General features: G+C 42.8%; 1 protein-coding gene across 1 annotated transcript in view; it reads left to right on the forward strand.

Annotated features, from left to right (window-relative positions):
• GHSR (growth hormone secretagogue receptor) overlaps positions 1-12,223 on the forward strand; it is a 17,530-nt gene that overhangs the window by 1,723 nt on the left and 3,584 nt on the right. The window lies entirely within an intron of this gene.

Here is a 12,223-nt window from a genome sequence, read left to right on the forward strand (position 1 = left end):
TATTATATGTTTTTCAAATTCTACAGATGGCAATACCTGCCCTTCCATGTTCACATATGTAAAATCGGATGGTAAGAGATGACAACTTAAGCATATACTGTGCCTGTCTACTAATCAGCTTGCATTAGAATGTGATGGGGCTAAAGAAGTAATGTGCAGATAAATAATAACCTAATAAAATGTTTTTCAGGGGGGTGCCATGGTAACCAGTAATTGTGTTAACTACCATCTTACAAGATCGTACATAGGGGGCTATCTCAAAAAAACTGGAGAAAAGAAATGAAGACACAATGGAGTTGTTGCCCATAGCGACCAATAAGATTTTAACGTTTCATTTTAATAATTCCCCCTTCACTGGTTCTGTTTTCTCTAGTTATAATAAATCCTCATAATCTGTCCTTGCCACACTGGAGGCTATAACTTTTTACTATATGCTTTTGCATCTTCTTGCTTTAACTACGAGAGAAATATGTTTCCTGTCTGTGTCTGGACCACTAAGTCATAAGTCGTTATCGCTATACTTCTTCTAGTCCAGTTATTATGCAGAACTGAAGCCAAAACATCAGCATGGCAACTAGGCAACTATTGGGGGCAATTATCAAAGCATCAACATGACAGCCAGGCAACAAGCATTATTTGAAGTTGAGGTGAGCAATAGTGGCCTATGTTTTCCCTTTAATGACAGTTTTCCTTAAAGCCAACCTGTCAGATATATTGGAGCTTCCGTTGCTGACCTCCATCTAAATATATTAGTGTTTGGGAGGTTTGGTAATCTAGTGCATTCAATACATTGACCATAAGTCAGAGAAAAGCTAGATGTCCTTATCTGCTTTCTTGTTCCAGAATAGTGACTCAATTTATTAAAGCAAGATGATCAGCACAGCAGCCAGGCAACTGACTTTTTCAGCAATGGCAGTGTCCATGTTAAGGGCAGTGTACATTTTAAGTCTTGTGTAGAACAAACAAGCACTACGTGTCCTACAAGTAAAGGGCCACCAGTGTGGAGTTAGTTTGTATGTGTGCTGAGATGGTGGTGTGCCAGTTTATAAATGATGCGTCCTATGAAAGTGTACAGTACTTGGCTACTGTATACAGAACACTCAGGAAAACACACAGCCTTCTCCATTTAAGTACATTACAGCAGCTGCAGCAAGTAGCTGGTACCAGCAAATCATTTCTAAAGAAAGAAATGATGGCATGAATGACTGTTAAGATTAAAGTGTTCAGACACACTAATTAGATAATGAACAGTTTCACTGGCTCTATCAATCTTCATTCAGTGTTATACAAAAAAGTGTAAGCAGCTATTCTAAATAGTTATTTCTACAGTCCAAGAGCAGTGCAATGTAGAGAGTTCCAGATCTATGTTACTTCCTACTATAGCAGCAGATGGAGGCAAAGATTCTGATTTTCAACTGTCAATTAGTCTGCAATGGCAGCATAAATGTAATGCATAAAGGTGATTTCTTTATTGCGTCCATCTGCACTGGAACACTGTACTCTTAATTTATATAGTACAGATTTGTTTAAGTATTTAAAACATATCTGACCCCCAAAACAAAAATTTAATATATAGTAGTTTATCACTCCTTACCAGTGGCTGCGTTCGTTTTCTTTTCATAGGCTGTTTTTTCTTTATTTTCACCTGGCGATCCAGCCAGTAACACACTCCCTGTCTTAGGGTGACTCCACTCTATATGTATATACATATTAGATATATATTCCCCAGTTTAATCTGTATCAGATTACAAGTTCCTTATTAATAAGTATCCCTAGCTAAAGATTTCCACATTGGAATTCCACTCTTCACACATGCATCAGAAATTTCATGTGGATAAACCAGAAATAACCATATGTAATGGGGAAGACACCATTATAATTAGACATGCAAACAAATTTGTTTTGTTTCATATCCATTCGGATGTTTATTTCTTTTGTTTTTCGGATTTCATACTTGGAATTTGATTCGGTTCGGTATTTGGATTTTAGATCTGTCTGAATTTTCATTCGGAATAAAGTCACATGACCGTGCCTATAATACAACCCCCAAAAGCCAAAAAAACCCTTCTGATTGGCCAGAGAACACAGTCATGTGTCCAATTTATTTTTGTTTTGAACAAAATTCGGACAGATCCAAATTTCTGTTTTAATGAGCATTCGGATTAATTTGCATTGGGACCCATTAGAATTCGGAAATTCGGATGCACTCGGATGTTCAAATTAAAGAAATTCGTCCAAATATCTATTTGGAACAAAGCGAAATGTACATGTCTAGTTATTATAGTAATGCAAGGAATTGGTAGATGGCTCACTGATATATAAGTTGCCAAGCAGCCTCTGTGTAGTATGACACATATCAAAGCTGCCGTTAAATGTAAACCCAATCGCAGATTCGAGTCACCACAGAAGATCACTGTAGCCATGGCGTGCGACTCCTCCACCCGCAACAGATGGGTCAGAAAGCGTACCTGTCGTGCATAGTACGTGACTATTGTTACCTCCTGGTCATGGAGCAGTCCCTGAACTAACAGGTATCTGCCTGAGGGATCACGGATCACCTTCCGACTGTCAAAGCAGGCTCTGCCGTGGAAAACAATAAGAACGCCCCGATGTTTCCTAATCACGCTTGCCGTGTAGACCATCTGGAATTGTCTGTGGAAGAAGCTTGGTTCCGAAGATTGGGAGAAGTGGGTTTCCTGTAAACAAAGAACATAATATTTTTGTGAGCAAAACTGACGAAATGCCATAATTCTCTTTTTCGGCGAATTGAATCCCTTAACATTAAGGGACAAAAAATGTAGTGGGGCCATTGCTATAGTGGGATAGCTGCTTTTTTAAATTTAGTGTACCATTGGGGATACAGGAGCAGAACTGAGTCCAGTGGAGAGAGAGCCGTAGGAGAGAAGCAGAAAGAGGAAGACAAAGAGAGGAGAAAAGGGTAGAACAGAAACAAAACAATACTCTGACTGGGTAGGGGGAGCCATGGAAAAGCCGGCACCCAGGATACCCAGGCAGAACCGTAACCACTAGGACGGCGGGAGCCAGATATCTGGGTGGCAAGGGGGGCAGTGACCGCCGGGACTAAGGTGTAAATGATTGTTGTGCCGCACCGGACACAATAAGGGTGACGAAGGGGGTGAGCAGGGGACCAGGATAGCCAACAATCATCGTAAGGCACTACAAACATGGCGCACACAGTACAGGAGAGGAGAGCTCAAACATCGTCGGAAGACATCAGGACGCAGCTAGAGGAGCCTAGGGGCCGTGGGCCACCCGGGGCAATTTCCTAGAACACAGCAACAGAGCTGAGTCTCCTTCCTGTACTGTACTAGCGCTCAAACATTGCATAAGAAAAACATGGAACCGAAAACAGTAACATTAAGTATAGGCAGGGTAACATAGTGAATATTGAGTTTCCTGGTGAAAGGTGGACATAGGGACCAGCCGTCACGGACCAGAACCACTGATAGGGTTCCATGAGTTTCAAGGCAGTAGGGCTCAAGTAAGAGATGGTGTTCAAAGTGGATCATCCAGAAGGACCAACAGCCAGGTGTGGTGGAAGTGTTCTGGGGGGCTGGAGTAGAAGTAGGCGAGAGGTGGTTCGACATCCCACGTTGACCCGGGGAAGACTTGGAACCGGTGGCGAGGGTGTCAGACAGTCCAAGGTCATCCATCAGGGACATCGGAAAGGAAATCCCCAGCGGTATAGCACTCCCTGGCTTTGAAGTATGGACAGGGCCGGTTTCATCGCCTGCCGCTTCATGATGGTAGTCGGGGCTAGGTCAGCGAAGACTTGGTAGTCATTGCCCTGGAAGGCAAGGTTAGGGGCTTTGCGGGCCGCTTGCAAAATTGCCTCCCTGGTGCAGAAGTATAGAAATGTCACCACAATGTCCCGAGGGGGGCCATCTTTCTGCCTTCTCGTCAGTGCTCTGTGGATCCTCTGAAATTCCAGGCGATCTACAGGTATGGCCGGGGTCAGCTCTTGCAGAAGGGCTGTAACTGTGGCCTGGAGATCAAGGAAGGTCTCGGGTATCCCTTGGATACAGAGGTAGGATCTGTGTGACTGGTTTTCCAGGTCCTCTAGTTTAGACGTTAAGTCCAGATTATCCTCATGGAGATGTTCTAACTCACGATCATGGTGACCTACTGCGGCAACCACAGTGTCCATGCAGGCCTCCAACTCCGCTGTACGTTGTCCCAGTTCTCTGATTTCCCTGGTCACCTTATCAGTAATATGCTTAGAGGTGTGTTGGAGGGCCTTCTGTACGGTAAGCATATTTACTAACTTTTATGCAGCTATGATATGGCATTTTGTTCCTTTGGTACAAAGCCGTACATGTTCTGGGTAAATGAATTGCAACAATTGGTGTCAGTCCTACCTGATTGTCTGTTGTTAAACTACTTAATCCCTCCCATTCTCCTCATCACCACAATGTAGGGAATAATTATACAAATAAGCACTGGGAGGACTTATTGAGATAACACAGGTAGTGTGCACAGGACTCTGATTGACCTATCAGTAGGTATATTTTGGCAGTTAAAGTGGACCTTCACCCTCCCCACCCACTTTCTGTCATTCCACCCCTGTCCTCCTTTTCATCCATAACAATTGGATATTTTTAAATTGATATATTTATTTCATATATACCTTTTTCATGGAACCCTCCCTGCACTTCCTGGATTCTTTCCTAGGTGACAATAACATATTAGTTATCTACAATCTCCTGGGATATCTACGCCATGCATCGCAGGAGGCCTCAGGGGTACTTTACAGAGCATGTGCCATGGCATGGCATCAGGGAGCTGGCGTTCTCTTCCTGGCTCTTGCAACTGGCCCACTGCTGGCACACTGTGGCACTTGTACATCATAAGGGGGCTGGCTGCACGAACCCAAAAAGATAGCCGGCTACCTGATGACAGCAGAGAAGACCTGGGTGTGCAGTGGTAGAGGGGCGGATCACTACAGAACACTGCTGGATCACCAGGTGTGTGAATATGTTTTTGGTGCATAACTCAAGAAAGGTAGGATGGGGGGAAAAATAGGGGATGAAGGGACTGAAGTTCCTCTTTAATGAACAGATATACCAAAGGGATTTTAATTGTATATTTAACAGAACAAAAGTGACAAAATATTTACTTACCATGTACTTGTTCCTAATTAGCTTTTTTTTTCATGTGTTCCCCTTATTTTTTTTCCTTTTAACCTGTTGATGCTGCCACAGCCTGTATTGGAACTACCTTTCTTAGGGTAACAAGAGGAGGTTTCTAAGCAGAAGCATCCCACTTAGGCATCCTTTAAGTTGTGGTAGCTCTGCAAAGGTGGGATAATTCAGTTCAATTTTAATCATTTTTAAAAACCATGTAAAGCCTTCTAGCAGCTCAAGCTGTAACAAAAACACGAATAGTTATACAGCCAAGTAATAATAACATTGAGGAGCAGGGATGATAGGTTCTCTGAGTTTGAATGAAGAATGAAGCAGAAGTATCATATGAACAAGATTTACATATAATCACACAGTGAAACAGTTAAAGGTCATCTAGGTAGTTGAATATGATTGGCTGATAGTTCTTTATGTATGCAAAGGTCATGGCAGTCCAACATGACAGTGCAATGACTGGATTGTATGAAACAGAAGACAAACTGAAAAGAATTGAAGGCACATCTACTTTATAACTAATAGTTTTCATAAAATATTTTACATTTTACATTTCAAATTGTTTTATTAATACAGAATGTAAGATATAAAAAAATTGGGGTGTATGAAATGTGAACTAGTAAATATAAAGAAGATACAAATTAGATTATCAGTTATTCTTGTGCACAAGTGTGTTAAATAAATCCTGAGCTACCCCTAATTGACTCCTTCCTAGCCGGTTCACACCACAAAGAGTGCGTTCCAGAGAAGTCAATGGCACCGCAGCCATGCCCCCCACCCTCAGTGTGATCACATCAGTGCCTGCATTCCGGTCCAGTGCAATCTGCAGCATTTTTGCAGATCGCACTGGACCAGAACGCAGTCACTAATGTGCCACATGTTCGGGCATTCACACTGCGGACGGGTTTGTGGCTGCGGTGCCATTGACTTAAATGCGCCGCCACACCCACTCCCGTCCCTGAAAGCAGGGGTCTGGCCGATTTGCGTTCTAGTGAGTTCCAGAGGCCAAATGCCCTGGAACGCACTCTTTGTGGTGTGAACCAGCCCTAAAGCTGAGCATGAACAAACTGCTTCTACAGTCAGATTGTAGATTATGGCCAAATTTGGATGAGTCGTCGCTGCGCTCTTGGGGTAATTTTGGTTGGCCGCCCACTCCTGGGAAGGTTCGCCACTGTTCCATGTTTTTGCCATTTGTAGTTAATAATGGCTCTCACTGTGGTTTGCTGGAGTCCCAAAGCTTGAGAAATTGCTTTATAACCTTTGCCAGACTGATAGATCTCAATTACTTTCTTTCTCATTGTTCCTGGATTTCTTTGGATCTCGGCATGATGTGTAGCTTTTGAGGATCTTTTGGTCTACTTCACTTTGTCAGTCAAGTCTTATTTAAGTGATTTCTTGATTGTGAACAGGTGTGGCAGTAATCAGGCCTGGGTGTGGCTAGAGAAATTGAACTCAGGTGTGATAAACCAGAGTTAAGTTATGTTTTAACAGGGGGGGCAAACACTTTTTCACACATGGCCATGTGGGTTTGGATTTTGTTTTCCCTTAATAATAAAAACCTTCCTTTAAAAACTGCATGTTGTGTTTACTTGTGTTATCTTTGACTAATATTTAAATTTGTTTGATGATCTGAAACATTAAAGTGTGACAAACGTGCAAAACAATGAAAAATCAGGAAGGGGGCCAACACTTTTTCACACAACTGTAGGCTTAGTCTTGCTTATTAAAAATATAATTGCCTTGGACAAATTTACTCTGCTGTTATCATCTGCGGTATCTTAATTTCTTGTAGTAAAACACTTGCTTGTATTCTGTGTTCCTAGTATATTTTGATCCAGTCTTCCTTTATTAAAACTGTCCTGCTACTGGCCAATTTTACACTGTTTTAACATCTATTGTCTCTTAATTCTTAATCAAAGCTTAATAGAAATTATTCAGTGGAGTGACATTCTTGCATCAGTGAGAACATAGACATCCTCATTGAACCACTGGCCAATTTCTATCCACAGGTCAAAACATGCCTATTACCAGGGGTGTAACTGTTTCACTGTGTGATTATATGTAAATCTTGTTCATATGATACTTCTGCTTCATTCTTCATTCAAACTCAGAGAACCTATCATCCCTGCTCCTCAATGTTATTATTACTTGGCTGTATAACTATTCGTGTTTTTGTTACAGCTTGAGCTGCTAGAAGGCTTTACGGGGACCAGGTGACACCCCGCCATGACGTCTTTGTGCATGCGCGTGACATCACCACGCGCGTGCACGATGGCGTCATCGCGCATGCACGGCTATTCAGTTGACGCCTGCCGTCGGCCATCTTGGTGATGGACACCGGCAGAGAAATGAGGGGACATTCACCCGGCGGGGATGAGGTATGCCGCCGGGTCCCCTCCTCTCTCCTGACACTGTCGGGCTCTCGGTCCATGACCGAGATCCTGACTTTTTTAGAGGGGGTGACACCAAAATGCCTTTCAGTCATTTTGGTGTCACTCCTCCAATGGTGTCACTCGGGTGCAAGCTGCACCTCCCTTGTGACACCACTGCCTATTACCACCTGATGAAAAAGCATGTGTCACTGCTTAAACAACCTGAAAAAAAAGCATTTTAAGGCTGAAATAAATTAGTTTTAAAAAAAGCTAATGGTAAGGCCGCCTGAAAATAGTACTGTTTGGTAAAACCATGTGCAGCTTAAAGACATCCCTCAAGCATGTAATTTGTAAATTACGTTTGTGTGTGTTTTTCCATGTCGCCCTCGAAAAAAATAAAAGGTTCCCTCTCCGTGCTCCCTACATGTCCCCCGGAGATAGGCTTTAAGATATGCAGGAAAAGTTTGTCCACAGTACAGACAATACCTCTTTCTTCACCAAATGCTAAGCTCCTGAGGCCCATCTGCACTTTGCTCTTTGTAAAGGAGTGCAGTTCCTAAATGAATGTGTTGTGCAATATTAACTATATTTATGTTAATAAAAGTGTTTACTTTTATCAACTCACATCTAAGTTGATAAAAGTAAACGGAATGCTTGTTGAGCCTAAGCCCTAAGTGAGCATATTCATGTTTATTCCCAACACAAAGCCGATTGTTTCTTTTAGGGGAATAAATTCATAATTTCAATATGATTTTAATCAACCTGGGGCGATTTATAGTATACAAAAGGCTCTAACACAGCCTCAAGCGAAGGGAAGCATGTGATTATAAAAATAAACCTTTACACACAAGTACCTCTTCAGGTATCAAACTTTGGGAGGCCCTGCAGCTACAAAGTAAGTCATTAGACAGGAGCTTGTTAAATCCCAATCTTTTCTGTCTCTTCTCTACGCTGACCCACTTTTCTCACCAGATTTATACAATTATGTAATTATCTGCTTTACTGTACAGACAGAAAATGTCAACAGAAAGACTGATAGAGAAAAATGAGAAGCAACATAACATATTACCGCTATAGTTTTGTTTGAAAACCATTTGCAAACTATTTGCTCATTTTGCAATCACCTGAAATGAGCACCAGTGGTGTCACAAGGGGGGTGCGGGGGGTGCAGCCCGCACCCGGGTGACACCATTGGAGGGGTGACACCAAAATGACTGACAGTCATTTTGGTGTCACCTTCCTCTGAAAAGTCGGGCACTCGGTCATGGACCGAACGCCTGACAGTATCAGGAGAGGGGAGGGGACCCGGCGGCGTACCTTATCCCCCGGGTGACTGTCCCCTCCTCTCTCTGGCTGCTGGCAGGTATCAGAAGACCGCCGCGCGCGTGAAATTACGTCATCGTGCACGCGTGTGGTGACGCCACGCGCATGCGCGGTGTCACCCAGCCTCGGAACGCCCCTGATGAGCACCTCCAAGTCTTTTCCTTCTGAACACCGAACCTCCTGTATTGTACTCTGAGGATCAGAGGATTCTTCTATCCTTAGTACATTATTTTGAATTGAGAACCATTGAACTGCAGTTCTCACTGCTGTGATCAACAAGATATTAAACTCAATGGCCGGTAATTGCCAGCTTCTTCCTTACTACCCTTCTTGTGGATAGTTACAATTTTAGCTGCCTGCCAGTCATGAGGAACTTCTCCAGTTAGAAGAGATTGATTAAAAAGATCAGTTAATATCCGAGCAACCATATTTCGAAGTTCTTTTAGCCAGTGATGGAATGTCTCACGGTGTTCTCGCACTGTATATGTAGAACAAGATGACTCACAGGACTTTAGTCCGCTGCAGCGGAGGGGAATCGAGGTGAAAGGGACCGGTCTAAGAGCATTGGAGGATTGGGTCAGTATAACTTTGTTATTTTTGAACCTAGACAAAGAAAGTTCTTAACCCTTGCAGTGCAGGGGTGGCCCCACTGCAATGGTTGAGAAAGAATTCCCTGGAGTTCTGTTTTAAGCTTTAAGTGAGCTAGTTCTTCTGCTACCTCTAGAAACCAAGGAAATTAAATGCAGCTTCCATATATATATTTGTGCCACCATGTTGTGCCAGAGGATTGTTCCTGCGCGTGGACTGTTCAGCACAAGATATCTATGTCTTTCTTATTGGAGTGATGGACATCACTGTATGTAACACATCTAAAACTCCGGGGTGTGCACCACTTTTAGCAAAGTCACACTGTGTATGAAAGCTTTCATAATTAAAGTGCTTCCTTTTGTTCATATATTGGATGCAGCGGCTATCCATAGCCATATACATTTATCAACTTGTGGAAAGCTACATGGAAGCAAATTCTGTCGTGGCCTCTACTATATTTAAAAGCTCATGCTGGGTGATGAAAACACCAGCAGGAATTACCTACATTTCAATGTACATTGCAGTGCATTGACTTTACTGTTTTTGTTCAGAGATGTGTATACTTGTAAAGATTATCCCCTTTAAACACATTTAGATACAAAGTGGTATTGAAACAACACCTTTGACTTGTTTCTTGCAAAGGATCTAAATCCACAGTATTACTTAGCTGTAGAATTTGTACATCGTCTGTGGAATTATATCAATTTATAATCCTTTTTGGGCTACGTATGTGTGGGAGCTTCACTGGATAATTAATATAAGGTTGCAACTTTTTGCAGTCCATCAGAAATTAACTATGCAAATATACTTATTTATACATGAATGATGGTTTATTTCATCCGGAACCATACTGATGTCTAAAAGGCCTGATTTTAGGACCATGGCATTTAAATTTGCTTTGTATAGGTGCTCATTTGAATACAAGTTTATTCTTACAGGTTTATATTCTAGGAAGTGTGCACCTTGTTATATAAGAAATGTATGAGTATAATACTGTTGTCAGCAACAGTTCAATGTGGATGGAGGACCCTGTAGAGTGTGCTGTAAGAGGTTTTAGAATGCTAAGCTTTATGGTAAATAAAGAGTGGTTTTGATAATTCATTTACTAGTGGTATACTAGTTGTATATACTGTATTGTTATATCATATATTATTGTGTAAAGGTGCCCATACACCTTACGACCATCGCAAGACTTTTGTCTTGCGATGGTCGTATGCTTATTGAAAGCTCGTACGATCTGCCCACCTTGGACGGGCAGATCGTACTTGCGATGACCGCAATGCAGAACGGGCAGTGTGCGCGTGCGCACACCGGCCCGTTCCGCAGCTATCGGACGAGCAGGCTAGAAACCCGCCGACAATCGTACGATTCTCGGCAGGTTTTCGAGCATGTTGGTTAGACAAAAGACGTGCGACCGTACAGTAGAAACGGTCGCACGTCTTCGTTCACACTGCTCGATTCTCGTACGATCGCGGGATTTCGCCCGATTCTCGTACAAGAATCGAGCAGTGTATGGGCACCTTAAGAGGTGTGTAAAGGTGGAGACCTTAAAAAACCTGTTGGTTTTTTTTTTTTTTAAAGATACACCAGACATGAGGGAAATACAGTACAGTATGTATCTAGATATATTTATTAGACAAATCAGGCAGGGGTTTCTTTTTGGTTGCAGGTTTAGAGTGAGTGCCCATTTACACATACTGTACCGCAACGGATCAAAGCAGGTCACCGCAAGGACACATACAGGGCTATTCACAAAAGGGTGAGAATTTGGAGAAAGCAGGAGAAGTGAACAATCTAGGACAACACAGATGAACCGGAAAGTGAGCTGAATTGGAGAATTTTTCCAAATCAGCTGTTTTGGCCTAGATTGTTCACTTCACCTGCCTTCTCCAAACTCTTCACCCTTTTGTGTATAATACTGAAAGAAAACAATTGTTTTCTATGTGTCACATTTACACTACAACGGGAGGGTGATAGGTGGGGCACTGCAGAAAAATTCAGACATGTGAATCCAATTGCACATCATCACGCTGCTGTGCGGGATCCTTAATGGAGTGTATAAATGGTAGTTAAGGTAATAAAAATGTAAACAGTGACAGTTCTGGCCGTGTATGATACAATGCACACTGCCAGAGCTCCCACAATGCATTAGCCCACTTCCTAAAATGTAGCATTTTAGCAGGGCTAGTGTCAACAGGCCCATAGAGTTATAAAGGCCTTCAAGTCATACATACTGTATGTATGGATTATAAAGTCTTATACCACAACTTTTTTTTTTAATTGTGGAAAGAGATTAAAAAGATTAGAACCCCTGTCAGACTATCAAAGATTCATCTTCTCTATTTGCCTTGGTGGCCCTAGTAACTTGTACTAAAAGTGAGGAAAATCCCAGCAAGGGCTCAAAATTTCCACTCGCCTGTTCGCATTTGGCGAGTAAAAATAAGGTGAGGGCGAGTGGAAATTTGGGTCTCCCAATACCGGCTTGCGGCCCAACTCCGGCCCGCGAGCCGCTACTATGTGGCCCACAGCCAGCTGACATGTCAGGCAGACGGTCGTAGACCGCGTACCTGACTTGCGGGAGCAGCTCCACGGATCTGTGTCAGATGCAGACCGCAGAGCAGCTCCGGCTTCCTTCGGCCCGGAGCTCTGACAGTTCTGAGCTCCGTCCGAAAGAAAGAATGTCTGTGAGCAGGATCGATGCCTGGTTATCTGGGGGTGATAGTCAGGACTGCTGCAGACCTCACTAATCACTCACCGATAAACCAGGGATCGATCCTGCTCACA

The sequence above is a fragment of the Nanorana parkeri genome, unplaced genomic scaffold, assembly GCF_000935625.1.
Source record: "Nanorana parkeri isolate BGI_ZX_2015 unplaced genomic scaffold, ASM93562v1 scaffold129, whole genome shotgun sequence".
Lineage (NCBI taxonomy): Eukaryota > Metazoa > Chordata > Amphibia > Anura > Dicroglossidae > Nanorana > Nanorana parkeri.